At 47.3% G+C, this 12,399-nt stretch overlaps 1 long non-coding RNA gene across 1 annotated transcript; it reads right to left on the bottom strand.

Moving 5' to 3' along the window:
- Window positions 1-3,359: 3,359 nt before the first annotated feature.
- On the bottom strand, window positions 3,360-4,379 carry LOC102550842 (uncharacterized). The gene is made up of 2 exons (XR_362284.4): window positions 4,256-4,379; window positions 3,360-3,614 (listed from the first exon to the last, which is right to left on the bottom strand). It is a non-coding gene; the product is annotated as an uncharacterized LOC102550842 (long non-coding RNA).
- Between the last annotated feature and the right edge of the window lie 8,020 nt (window positions 4,380-12,399).

Raw genomic sequence — 12,399 nt, forward strand, 5'->3', positions numbered from 1 at the left:
AATGTCTAATAGGGTAACTTTTATTTTGCATAATTTGCTGCGATAAGGCAAAAATGTAGAGGGGAGAGGAGATCTAGTTTGATATTGGGATACAAGTCTACAAACGCAGAGAAGGGGACCCAGAAGCAGATTCACATCTGTGGATGGCACAGGCTTGATGTATACACCAAGCTGGTGCTGGGGGATAAAAGAGGTGGTGTAGGACAAAAGGCATTTTTAGGATACTGTATGGCGACAGTAGCATTTTAGGATATAGTATTGCAAGAGTAGCATGTCCATTTGGGGGAAGGAATGATACATGGTCCTGTCTCATGCTTAAACAACAATTAAACCCGGGTGGCATCTAATTCTAACTTTGAAAGGCAAAACAATGGGATCTTTTAGAAAACAGTATAGAATGTGTTTATGACCCCAGGGTAGGAAAAGAAATTTTAAACAGGATGCAGCAAACGTCCCCCAGTGGAAAAACCGAACTGGGAAGTTGAATTGTATTTGAAAGACGAGTCTCTTGTTTTTCAAAGACAATGAGGGAGCCTGAAAGGAAGGCCACAGAGTGGGGAAGGTGTCTGCCACCCACGTAATTGGCAGAGAACTGGCCTCTCTACTAAACAAAACCACCACAAATTGTTTTTAAAAAGGCTGGGGGTTGGGGTGGTGGGGGACTCAGGAGGCTAATGAATTGAAAAAGGCCCTTCCTAGTTTTCAGGGGCAGATCCTGAGGGCTTGGAAGTACAAGAGACTTCTTCCTTTTTTCCCCCTAAAATATTTCTTAGGAGTCAAGACTCTTGTGAACACAGGGGTAGATAGCATCTTGGATGGGGAAAGAAGTTGGACCCAATGTAGACCTGGGCAAACCTGGGCTCACCTGGCAGGAAGCTCAGGCGTGAACGCCATTCATGGTCCTGTACTGATGGACGGCTGTGCCTTGTACCCCTCTCACCAAGTCAAAGGTGACCTTGAGTAAAATGTTCTATATGGGTCTGAAGATACGGCTGGGCCACTGAAATGCCTCCTCTTTCAAAGGACTGGGGTCCTATTCCCAGCATGGTATCAGGTAATTCTAAAATGCTACGTTACTGCAGTCTCAGGGGATCTGGTGCCCTCTTCTGGTCTCCCCTGACACACTTACACATAATTAAAAATGAAACTCTTTAAAGCCGTCCTTTGTGGTGAAGGCAGATTCCAAAGAGCTATTTGCTGTCTGTAGCTGACCCCATGCTCCACGGATGGGCAGTAAATCCTTTCTTTTATTCATATCTATCACACTTCATAAACCCAATATCTTCATGGCCAATGAATCCCTGAGAAGCTATTGAGGCTCTTTGTCCAGGGAAAGGAAAACGAAAACACAACAAAATACCACTCTGAAGTCACAAGAGTGGCTAAAACTGAAGAGGCTAGTAGGATGCTGGGGCCTGGGGGCTGTAACAACTGGAGACTGCTTGCTACCCTGGGAGAAGCTAAGCCTGCAAATCCCATTGTCGACAGACTGCCACCAGCTGCTAAGTTGCAGTTGCACACCTACGTCTTTACCCAATAGAAATGTGTGCACAAAGGTCCCATAGACACATGCAAGGATGTTTGCAGAAGTGCTCTTGAAAGGAAAAGTTTAAAATTGTCCCCTAGACAAAAGTTGAAGCCAAAAGCAGGCCCTAGAACTTGCCTGTTCCAGAAACTAGCTGATCACAGAAAGAGTAATTGCACCAGCTGGTTCAGCCACTTTGTTCCAGAAACTAGCTAACCATAATAGCAGCTGACCATAGTAGCAGCTGACCATAGTAGCAGGAACTGGTTAACTATAAAGTTAGATTAAAATCTTAAAGAACAATCATGAGAAACAGGAGGTTCTTCCTTGTGATTCGGTATGTTTTTTCCTTTAGATACCCCTTCTTCCAACCATTCGAGGTCGAACTCCTCTACCCCTGTGTGGGATATGAGTCTCGACCCCAGTGCACTTGTTTCTGTCATCCCTATCGATAAACCTCTTGTTGATTGCACTAAGATCGGTCTCTCGTGAGTTCTTGGGGGGTCGTGTCATCCCGAGACTTGAGTGAGGGTCTCCCTGCTCCGGGGGTCTTTCACTCTGAAACTAGAAGCAACCCACATGGTTATCAATAACAATGGATAATCTATTGTATCATTATATGTATAAAAGTTATGGGGGGCAGCCTCCAAGACAGTCCCCAGGACCTCCCTCCTCCTGACACTCCTATCATTATGTGGTCCCCTCCCATAGGCTCTGCGATGGGTAATGGTGGGAGACCACAGTAACGGTGTGCCACTTTAAGGACTGGGTTGATTCTAGGTGACACCACAGTTCCCATCTTGGGAGCATGTTCTCTCACGTATGACACTGTCTCTTGGTTCATTGGCACTGAGGAATCTGTCATGGCAGTTCTGTGTTGAGGCCCACTTGAGGAAGCAAAGTCTCCTCCCAGCAGCCATGGGAGCTAGTTCTGAAGTGGCTCCTCCAGCCCCAGCTAAATCCTTGGAGATCGTAGCCCAGGGCATAGCTTGGTGGCCACTGAGGGACTGCAGCCATAGCTTGGCTAGGTGGCTTTCAGATTCTGACTAGAACAGATGTGACAGCATAAATGCTAGTCTTGGCAGGTCTGCATGGGTGATGTGTTACATAGTAACAGATTAGCCATGCAGTGGGGTCATAAGATGGTAGAAACAGTTACAACTGTCAGCAGGAGTAAATGTTACAATACACCTGTGTCCATCACTCCATTAACTGATGTTAAACACATGGGATGCTTGGTGAGACCGCAAACCAAGATAAGACCGGGGAGTGATTCCCCGAGTCAGGTGTGTGGCCTGGTAGGGAGGGAGGGTGGGGAGTGGGAGGGGACACAGTGCTGGCCTCTTTCCGGTGTGGTGGTTTCTGATTCCACTAGTGGACTTGCCAGAGTATTTTGGAGAAATCTCATTATGCCATGGGTTCCTTTTAACCCCCTTCCCTGCTATAATGCAAACACACACACACACACACACACCACACCTACCACACACATGCACCCCCCACACACTATACTCACACGTATACATAGATACACACACATACACACACAACACACACACTACACACACCACACCCACCACGCACATGCACCCCTTCCACACATCACATACACACACCACACACATGCACCCCTTCCACACATCACATACACACATACCACACACATGCACCCCCTGCACACACTATACTCACACATATACACAGATACACACACACACACGCACACACCATACACACACACCACACACATGCATACACACACATACACACACATACACATACATGCACACATACATACACATACATGAGACAAAACTTACTGGCTATACAAAGCTGTACAGATGAGTTTCATTTAAAAAAAGTAAACCAATTAATTCACTAAAAAGCCAAAACGCTGGTGTAGTTCAGGAAAAGACAAATGGGATCAAGATGCGCTCTCTTCTTCTTTCCTTCCTTTTTTCTTTTATAAATGAAACAGCAGCATGTTCTCCAGAGGAAGAAATCATGCACGGAGAAAACCATAGACAGGTCAGATTGCTGGACAGCTCTGGAACTGTTTGAAGACGTGGATCTGGACTGAGCCAGACACCTGCAGACCATAAGTTAGGGTTACTCAGCAGCAGAACCAATCAATGGTGGGTACACCTAAATGTGTCTCTTCATATATTCACACATAATAGAATGTGTATGCTCATATAACACACATTCGTATGTATGTATGTGTGTATATACATGGGTGCTTTACTCACATATGAGTTCATGTGTCTGTTGTGTTACTTTAAGAGGCAACCTGAACAGGATACCTATTTGTCCCCATGGGACAACAGCAGACCAAAGGAATGATTCCATCTAAGTCTGGCTTTGTGAACCACTGAGTTTCTGGGGGCTACTTACAGGGTCATGGATGAAGGGTGACCTACAGAGGCAAGGACAAACGACGTGGATGGCTGCATTTCCCAAAGAGCCCACCTGGTACAGGTAAGGACCAATGAAAGTCGTATCCTTGGAGTGTCCTGCACAGCTTGTAAGCAGTTGTCCCCACCTCGCCCCCCATTATCTACTGCTTATGTAACCTCGGAGTACTCTGTGAGCCCCATAAATTTCTTGAGTGTCCTGAGCCTTCCCCCCTCTCTAGGGGCAGGGGGATGTTCCAATCCATACAGCAGCAATTCCCCCCCTTTCCTCCTCAAACACATATGTGGCAGAGGTTGCTCTAAGGCATTGGCTTACAGGACTGCGGACACCAGCTAGTCCGGAACATCCTTCGTAGCCTAGTAGTCCGGAACCCCAGGAAAGTGGCTTTCAGGCTGAAGTCAAATGGCATCCAATGGCAGGATTGCTTCCTCAGGAGAGAACACGCCTCTTCCTTAAGGCTTTCATCTGATTGGATAAGGCCAGGAAGGAGGACAGTCTGTTTTACTTGGTCTAGTGGTTTAAATGTCATTCCCCTTAAAAAGCAAAACACAGACAAAACAACTCCACCTCATAGCAGCATTGCAGAAGCATTTGGATAAAACCCTAATCATAGCAGAATTGACGAAGAAAATCAATCCCGTGAATACAGTGCTGGCTGTCTCCCTCTGTAACAGCCTTGGGCAGAGGTGGAAGAGGGCACAGGAGAAGCTGAGGGAACTCTGGCTTCGCACTCCGAGCGCCTCCTCCTGGAGGGCTGCTTGGTGTAGAGAATATCCCTAGACTTATGGAAGGGCCGTGAGGCTGAAGTTGCTGATGTCAACCGAGAGCAGACGTTTTGGTCCTTTGAGCCAGCAAGCCAGGCAGGAAAGTACTGTACTCAGAGGCATGAGGAAGCCATTTTCCTTATACAGTCTTTCACTCGCACCTTGATTTTATTTTTCATTTTATGTGTATATTTTGTCTGTGAGTTGTTGGACCACATGCTTTAGTGCCCACGGAGGCCAGAAGAGGTTGTTCTGGCCTGGATCCGCCTGGAATTGGAGTTACAGACAGTTGTGAGCTGCCTGTGGGTGCTGGGAACGGAACCCTGATCTTCTGCAAGAGGCGCTAAGGGGCTTTTAACTGCTGAGCTGTCTCTCCTGCCCTGTTTGCACCTCATCTACCTCCCCACCACTTACGCCATCCTGTTCTGCCCAGGGGGTCATGTGGTGAGGTCTGGATGCACTCACTAGGCTACCTTGAGCTCTCTAGAGCAGACTTTGGCAAAGATGCCCTTAGACAAGGTCGTGGTCTCTCCGTTTTGCAGATGGAACTGATGACATGGCAGATGCTGTGAGCGACTTGCGGTGGTAGTCACTGCAAGGTGCGCTGAAAGTGACGCTTTCAGATCAGTGGCCACCGAGGAAGCACTGCTCCCTCTCCCTTGCTGGATTTTGGGATCCGGGTAGCAGAACCGCGAACGAGCGCGTGCTTGACTAGCTATGGCCACCAGGGGGCGCGAGATAGCTGAGGAGGGTTGCTGGATGCTCAGGGTACCTGGTCCATCTCGCTGGGACTCCTCTCAGTTATATTCCTGTCGCTGTGCCTCCCAGGTTTGGGGTGGCCTCGTTCATCCTCTATTTTTACAGCGCTGGTTCTGACTGTCTCCCACCCTAGAGTCCAGCTGCTTCTCCAAGGCGCTCTGGGTGCCGATGACAGTCGCTGTTCCTTCTCTTTTCGACTTGGGTGGATAGCGCCAGCACTGGCCTCCTAAGGGGGAAGTGAACAGTGACCTTCATGGTTTCTGAGGAGCAGGACCTCCAGGCCCTGGAGAAGAGTTCAAAGGCCACCTATCCATGGTGCAAATTCCATCCTTACAGGCGTCCCATTGCACCTGTCTACAGCTCTGTCTAGGACTTACTTTGGGACCAGATTAAGGTTTTATAAAAGGATACTCAATTAAATTTCAGATAAACAACAAATTATTTCTTGTCATATAAGTACGTCCCATGAAGTATCTGAGATATATAATAATACAAAAAGAAATTTCTTATTTTTCCGATAAGCAAATCCAACTTTGAATCCCCTGGGTTTTTCTGTTTGTTTGTTTGTTTGTTTTGTTTTGTTTTCTGGAATCCTTGCCAGGAATAAGTTTAGGCGGAGGCAGGCAGGGAAGGAATGGGGCTGAGGCAAAGTCAAAGTTGGCATGAAGCCTCATAAGTTTTCTTCAAAGCCTTCTCCATTACAGGAAGTTGTGGTACATCCCCGACTGTCACATTGGCTCCTCTCACTTCATCAATTCTTTCACAGATTAAAAGGAAAAGAAACAACCATTTTAATAATTTTGTCCAGCAAAAATTGTGACTCTTGATGCCTTATGGGCTGTTTCCTTCTGAGGCCCTTAATAATTTTTATATTAACTTTTTTATTGTACAAATCTGTGTTTTGCTATTTTAGGGCATTGGCTTCTGCACTGGGCTCTAAGCCACACAGGAACTGTCCCATTGGGCAGAAGAAATATGGACATCCTCATTTTACCTCTCCCAACCCTGAGCCAAGAGCCTTCTGGGAACTACACATCTGGACACTGAGTTCATACCCAGTGAATGGTATACAAAAACCTGTATGGGATTTTTGTCTTTGGGACAGACTCAGCCCAGTGTAATGGGTCAAATCTCTTCAAAGTTCCCACTGGTTGCCCTGTGTGGAGCTCATGTCTCTCACCCCGATGTAGGATTCCATCCGAGATGAGACCCGCTCCATTGTAAATGCTTCCGTGGTCATGACCTCTGTGCAGGCTAGATTCGTGTCAACTTCATAGAAGGTAAACTGGAATTTTGGGAGAGAAAACCTCAGTTGAAAAAGTACACCTCCCAGATTGGCCTGTGAGAAAGTCTGTGGCTCATTTAGGTTTCTCTTTTGATTAAATGATTGATGTGGGAAAGTCCAGCCCATTGTGGGAGGTGCCACCCTTGGGAATGGTGGTCCTGGGTTCTATAAGAAACCAGGTTGACAAGCCATGGGGAGCAAGCCAGTAAGCAGCACCCCTCTATTCCTTCTGTATCAGCTCCTGCCTCCAGGTTCCTGCCCTGACTTCCCTCAGTAATGAGCTTTGAGGTGAAACTACAAGCTCCTTGAGTCGTTTGGAGTCATGGTGTCTCACCAGAGCAACAGCGACCCTAACCGAAACCCCCCATCTGGACCCTGGCCGTCTGGAAGCTAGGTATGTGAGTGTATGAGGTTGCTGTAACAGTCTCTCAAGCAGCAGTGCTTAAACAGCAGAGATTTAGAGTCTCTGAAAGATGTGTATCTGACGGTAAAGCACTGGGAAGACTGGCTCATTTTAGGGAATATCTATGTCAGGTGGCCCTCCCTGGACAGCCATCTTCTGTCTCTTCATGTAATTTTGGGTGTGTGCCTGTCCCTGTGTCCAAATTTCTTCCTTTCATGGGGTCGCCTGTCCTATGGGATCAGGGCCCACACCAAAGGCATCAATTTAACTCACCCAGGGCTTCCTAGGGTACTTTCTGAGATTTTAGGGACTAGGATCCTAACACAGGTTGTTTGAGGCTGGACACAAGTCAGTCTATAGCACCAAGGGAACCCTCGTGTGTTACCCAGCTATTCGATGGTGCTGAGATGACTCTAGAGTCCCCTCTGTGCCATAGTAGACAGAGCCTTGGGTGTCAGGAAGCTTGGTCAGGAAATGCACACAACTGTGTCGGCACGGGCATTATCAAGAAGTAGTGTAGAAAGAATATCTTGTGTATAGTATGGATGTATCAACTGAAAATGAAAAAAAACTATAGGAAAGGGGAGAATAGAAGGTGGGACATTTGGGAGGCAGAAAGGATTCTGGGATAGAGTGAGGCACCGGAGGGTTTGGCCCCCGGGGACACTGAGGAGCACCTGCATGGAAGCTGAACGGAGGTAACTACCACGTGGCATAACTTCATTACCACCTAGTCAGAGAACAAGCCAAAACTTGTTATGGCCAGTGTCTATAAATATAAACAGAGTTGTTATTCCAGGAGCAGAGGCTGGGAGGAAAAGCAAGTGCATACAGAAAACACACAGTCACAGAGTAGTATTACTGTTGGGTGCCTCCCATGGGTCATCTTTGATGTCAACCTGACTACCTGTTAAATCAACCCAAACCCAAGCTGATGATGCAATGGTCCGCTTTTCCCCCGAAGAATGATACCCTGGACTCAAATAGTATGCAAAAGCAAAGAGCGTTTTGTTCTGTAGAGAAGTCCAGTGTGCTGGGGTCTACCATCTACCAAAATGGAGGTGGCCAAGTGAGCTCGTAGGCCTACTTTAAAGCACATTCGGAGAATTCCGGGGGGGTGGTAGGTGACTGTTCTCTTAATCTGTTGGCTCTATTTCCAAGGACATTCCAGAACCATTGCTGGAGCCTGAAGGGCTGGAAACTGTTGCTGGGGGAGTCTGGAAACTGTTGCTAGGGGAGTCTGGAAACTGTTGCTGGGAGAGTCTGGAAACTGTTGCTGGGGGAGTCTGGAAACTGTTACTAGGAGAGTCTGGAAACTTGCTGGGGGAGTCTGGAAACTGTTACTAGGAGAGTCTGGAAACTGTTACTAGGAGAGTCTGGAAACTGTTGCTGGGGGAGTCTGGAAACTGTTGCTCGGAGAATCTGGAAACTGTTGCTAGGGGAGTCTGGAAACTGTTGCTGGGAGAGTCTGGAAACTGTTGCTGGGGGAGTCTGGAAACTGTTACTAGGAGAGTCTGGAAACTGTTACTAGGAGAGTCTGGAAACTGTTGCTGGGGGAGTCTGGAAACTGTTGCTGGGGGGAGTCTGGTTGCTGACCCATTACACTTGCCAGGTGGTGAGGCAGCTTCTAATGTTGCAAGGCAGCTTCTGACTGGCTGCTTGAGGCCTGTTTTTTTTGTTTTGTTTTTTTTTTTTTGTTTTGTTTTTTTTTTCAAGATTGACTTGCTTGTACTTGCTTGGTTCTTGGGAACAGATTTAGGCCTTGTCTCCTGAACCGTTAACTTGAAGCCTGTGATTGAGTCAGCCTGTCTCATGTAGGGAATTTTCTTGATCAGATATGGAGCCTCACCCTAAGACTCATCTTCTAGAACACGGAGAAAGGAAGCTTTTGCTTTTTGCCTGCCTGCTCTCATTTTCGCTGGCACAGAGCTATCCAGCACAGAGCCCCTTTACTGTATTAAAGCTAACTTCTTCGGGGGAGTTCCAGGACAAGTTGAAGATCAGCGGCTTTCCAGGTATCCTTTAAGACTTTAGCGCCAGGGGCTGAGGATTTAGCTCAGTAGTAGAGCGCTTACCTAGGAAGTGCTGAAAGATCCCACGCAGAGAGACCCTTACTCAAGTCTTGGGAAATCGCGGACCCCAGACACAGAGAGACCATTTTGGATGTAATAAGCAAAGGCGAGGTTTATTACGGAGACCTATTACAGAGATCTCCGGGCCGACACGTATCCCACGCAGGAGACAGAGGTGTCGGCCCCGAAACTCAAAAGTCAGAGGGTTATATAGAGAAGGCTAGGGGGTTTTGGCGTGGTTACATACAATTGGCTCATTCAAACATAGCAGTGAGAACAAAGCAGAAAGAGTACGTGCTAGAAGTCAGGGGCTTATCAGGGGCCGGAGGATGGCCCTCAGTGAGCTGGGGGGAGATGTCTTCCTGCCAGACGTCCCATGAATCAGTCCCATTAACTCAGGCTGGTTCCTGCATTCCTTTTCTTTATGGCTTGTCAGTCCTGCCTGAACAGTGTTTCCTGTGCTCCTTTATCTTTATGGCCTGTTAGTCCTGGCTGCAGGGCTTAGCCCTGGGTCTGTGGCCTTTTGGGGTTTATTCTTTTAATTTTTATATTTTTAAACCTAGAATTCGTATAATTTTCTTTTCAGTGCAAGGCCCTGGGTTCGGTCCCCAGCTTTGAAAAAAAGAACCAAAAACAAACAAACAAACAAACAAAAAACAAACAAACAAACAAAAATACTTTAGCGCCAGACTGGGACTTTTTTTTTTTCTCTTTTTTTCGGAGCTGGGAATCGAACCCAGAGCCTTGTGCTTGCTAGGCAAGCGCTCTACCACTGAGCTAAATCCCCAACCCCCAGACTGGTTCTTTTAAAAGTTGGAATGTTTAGGGCTGGGGATTTAGCTCAGTGGTAGAGCGCTTACCTAGGAAGCGCAAGGCCCTGGGTTCGGTCCCCAGCTCCGAAAAAAAGAACCAAAAAAAAAAAAAAAAAAAAAAAAAAACCAAACAAACAAACAAAAAAAAGTTGGAATGTTTTATCTTGTCATAGCAATAGTAACATGAAATTGTGGGGGCAAGAAGAAAGGAAAGGTTATGGTTTAATAGTAATGTGTCTGAGAGTTAGGTTGATAAGGGGTCAATTGTTCTAGTTAGTTGGGTCAACTTGACACAAGCTAGCGTTATCTGAGAAAGTGCCTCCATCAGATGGCCTGTAGTGCATTTTCTTGACTGATAATGATGTGGGTGGGCCTGGCCAGTAGGGCATGGTGCCACCTCTGGACAGACGGTCCCAATTGTGTAAGAAAGCAGATGGAGCAAGCCAGTAAGCAGCACTCCTCTATGGCCTCTGCTTCAGTTTCAAGCCTCCAGGTTTCTGCCCTGAATTTCTGCTGTGGCTTCCTTCAGTAGGCTGTGACCCTGGATATGTAAGCCAAGCAAATCCTTCCTTCTCCAGGTTGCTGTTGGCCTTGGTGTCTTTATCAAAACAATAGAAACTAGTGGCTAAGGCAGCGTCTATTTTGTTCACAGGGACTGTTCCATTGCTGTGAAGAGACACCGTGACTGCCGCAGGCTCTTCCAAAGGAAAGCATTTAAATGGGTCTGGCTTACAGTTTCAGAGGTTCAGTCCATTATCATCGTGGCAGAGATCGAGAAGCAGGGAGCATGCGTGGCACGAGAACAGTAGTTGAGAACGACATCCTGACCCATAGGTGAGTGGTAGAGGGGCAGACTGGGCCTGGCTTAGGCTTTTGAAACCTCAGAGCCCACCCCTAGTGACACACTTCCTCCAACAAGTCTCACCTCCTAATCACTGTAATCCCTTTGCAGAGCTCCACTCCCTGGTGACTAAGCACACAAACCTATGAGCCTCTGGGGGATCATTCTTACTCAGACCACCACAGTGCCCGCGCTGGATCTGTGGCCTGGAAGGTAGTCTTTAGGAAGTTTCTGGGCTCCTGGCAGGAGGGAGAGGCCTTCCCCTCTTCAAAAGGCCTTTGTGTGATGTATCGACCTCAATCAGAAACCCGCTAGCACCTGCCATTGTAAGCAGAACGTTGTCATTAGTAATTATTTAATCTCAATTGGGGTTTCTACCCCACCTTTGATTATTGAGTTCCCAGATAAAAAATACAGACAACCCCTGTACTGGCTGGTTCTGTGTGTCCACTTGACACAAGCTGGAGTTATCACAGAGAAAGGAACCTCAGCTGAGGAAATGACTCCATGAGACCCAGCTGTGAGGCATTTTCTCAATTAGTGATCAAGGAGGGAGGACCCAGCCCATTGTGGGCGGTGCCGTCCCTAGGCTGGTGGTCTTGGGTTCTATAAGAAAGCAAGCTGAGCAAGCCAGGGGAAGCAAGCCAGTAAGCAGCATCCCTCCATGGCCTCTGCATCAGCTCCTGCTTCCTGCCCCGCTTGAGTTTGTCTTGACTCCCTTTGGTGATGAACAGCAATGTGGAAGTGTAAGCTGAATAAACCCTTTCCTCCCCAACTTGTTTCTTGGTCATCATGTTTGTGCAGGAATAGGAACCCTGACTAAGACAACCCTTATATTTATAATAATTAGCTTTTTTTTTCTTTTTTTCGGAGCTGGGACCGAACCCAGGGCCTTGTGCTTGCTAGGCAAGTGCTCTACCACTGAGCTAAATCCCCAACCCCAATAATTAGCTTTAATCAGCACTAAAGCTGGGCAGATGTCTACCCTCTAAGCTATTAGAATCTATTTCTCCATCAATAACACCAAACTATAATTTGTCATGATCCATCCAAGCTGCTCTTAGATTAGCGTGCCCTCATGCCCACGCTTTCCTGACTCACCTAACCCATGACGTCTTCCTTATTTTCCTCCTTCCTCTCTCCTCCTCGTTCGTGGTTCTCCGGAAACCCCAAGCCCAGAAACCCCAAGCCCCGCCCATGTCTCTTCTGGCCAGCTATTGGCTGTTGGCATCTTTATTTAACCATAGTTGTAAATTGAGGCGCAAAGTCACATTGTCCATGCAGATTCTCTCATTCCTGAAAGCAGCCAGGCCTTGGGGGCCAGCATTTTGCATTGTAATACATAGCATAGTGATCAAACCTCAACAGTAGAGACGGAGCTTTGAGCAGAACTTTCTCCACAGACTTGCCCAACAAACACACGGAGCCCTTGAGTTCAGTGGTGGAGCAGGGAACTGGGTCAGCAAAGAAAATGAAGGACTGGGGTATCAGCTACTCCTCAGGCCCTGAGAAACACCACATTC

The sequence above is a fragment of the Rattus norvegicus genome, chromosome 20 (assembly GCF_036323735.1).
Source record: "Rattus norvegicus strain BN/NHsdMcwi chromosome 20, GRCr8, whole genome shotgun sequence".
NCBI lineage: Eukaryota > Metazoa > Chordata > Mammalia > Rodentia > Muridae > Rattus > Rattus norvegicus.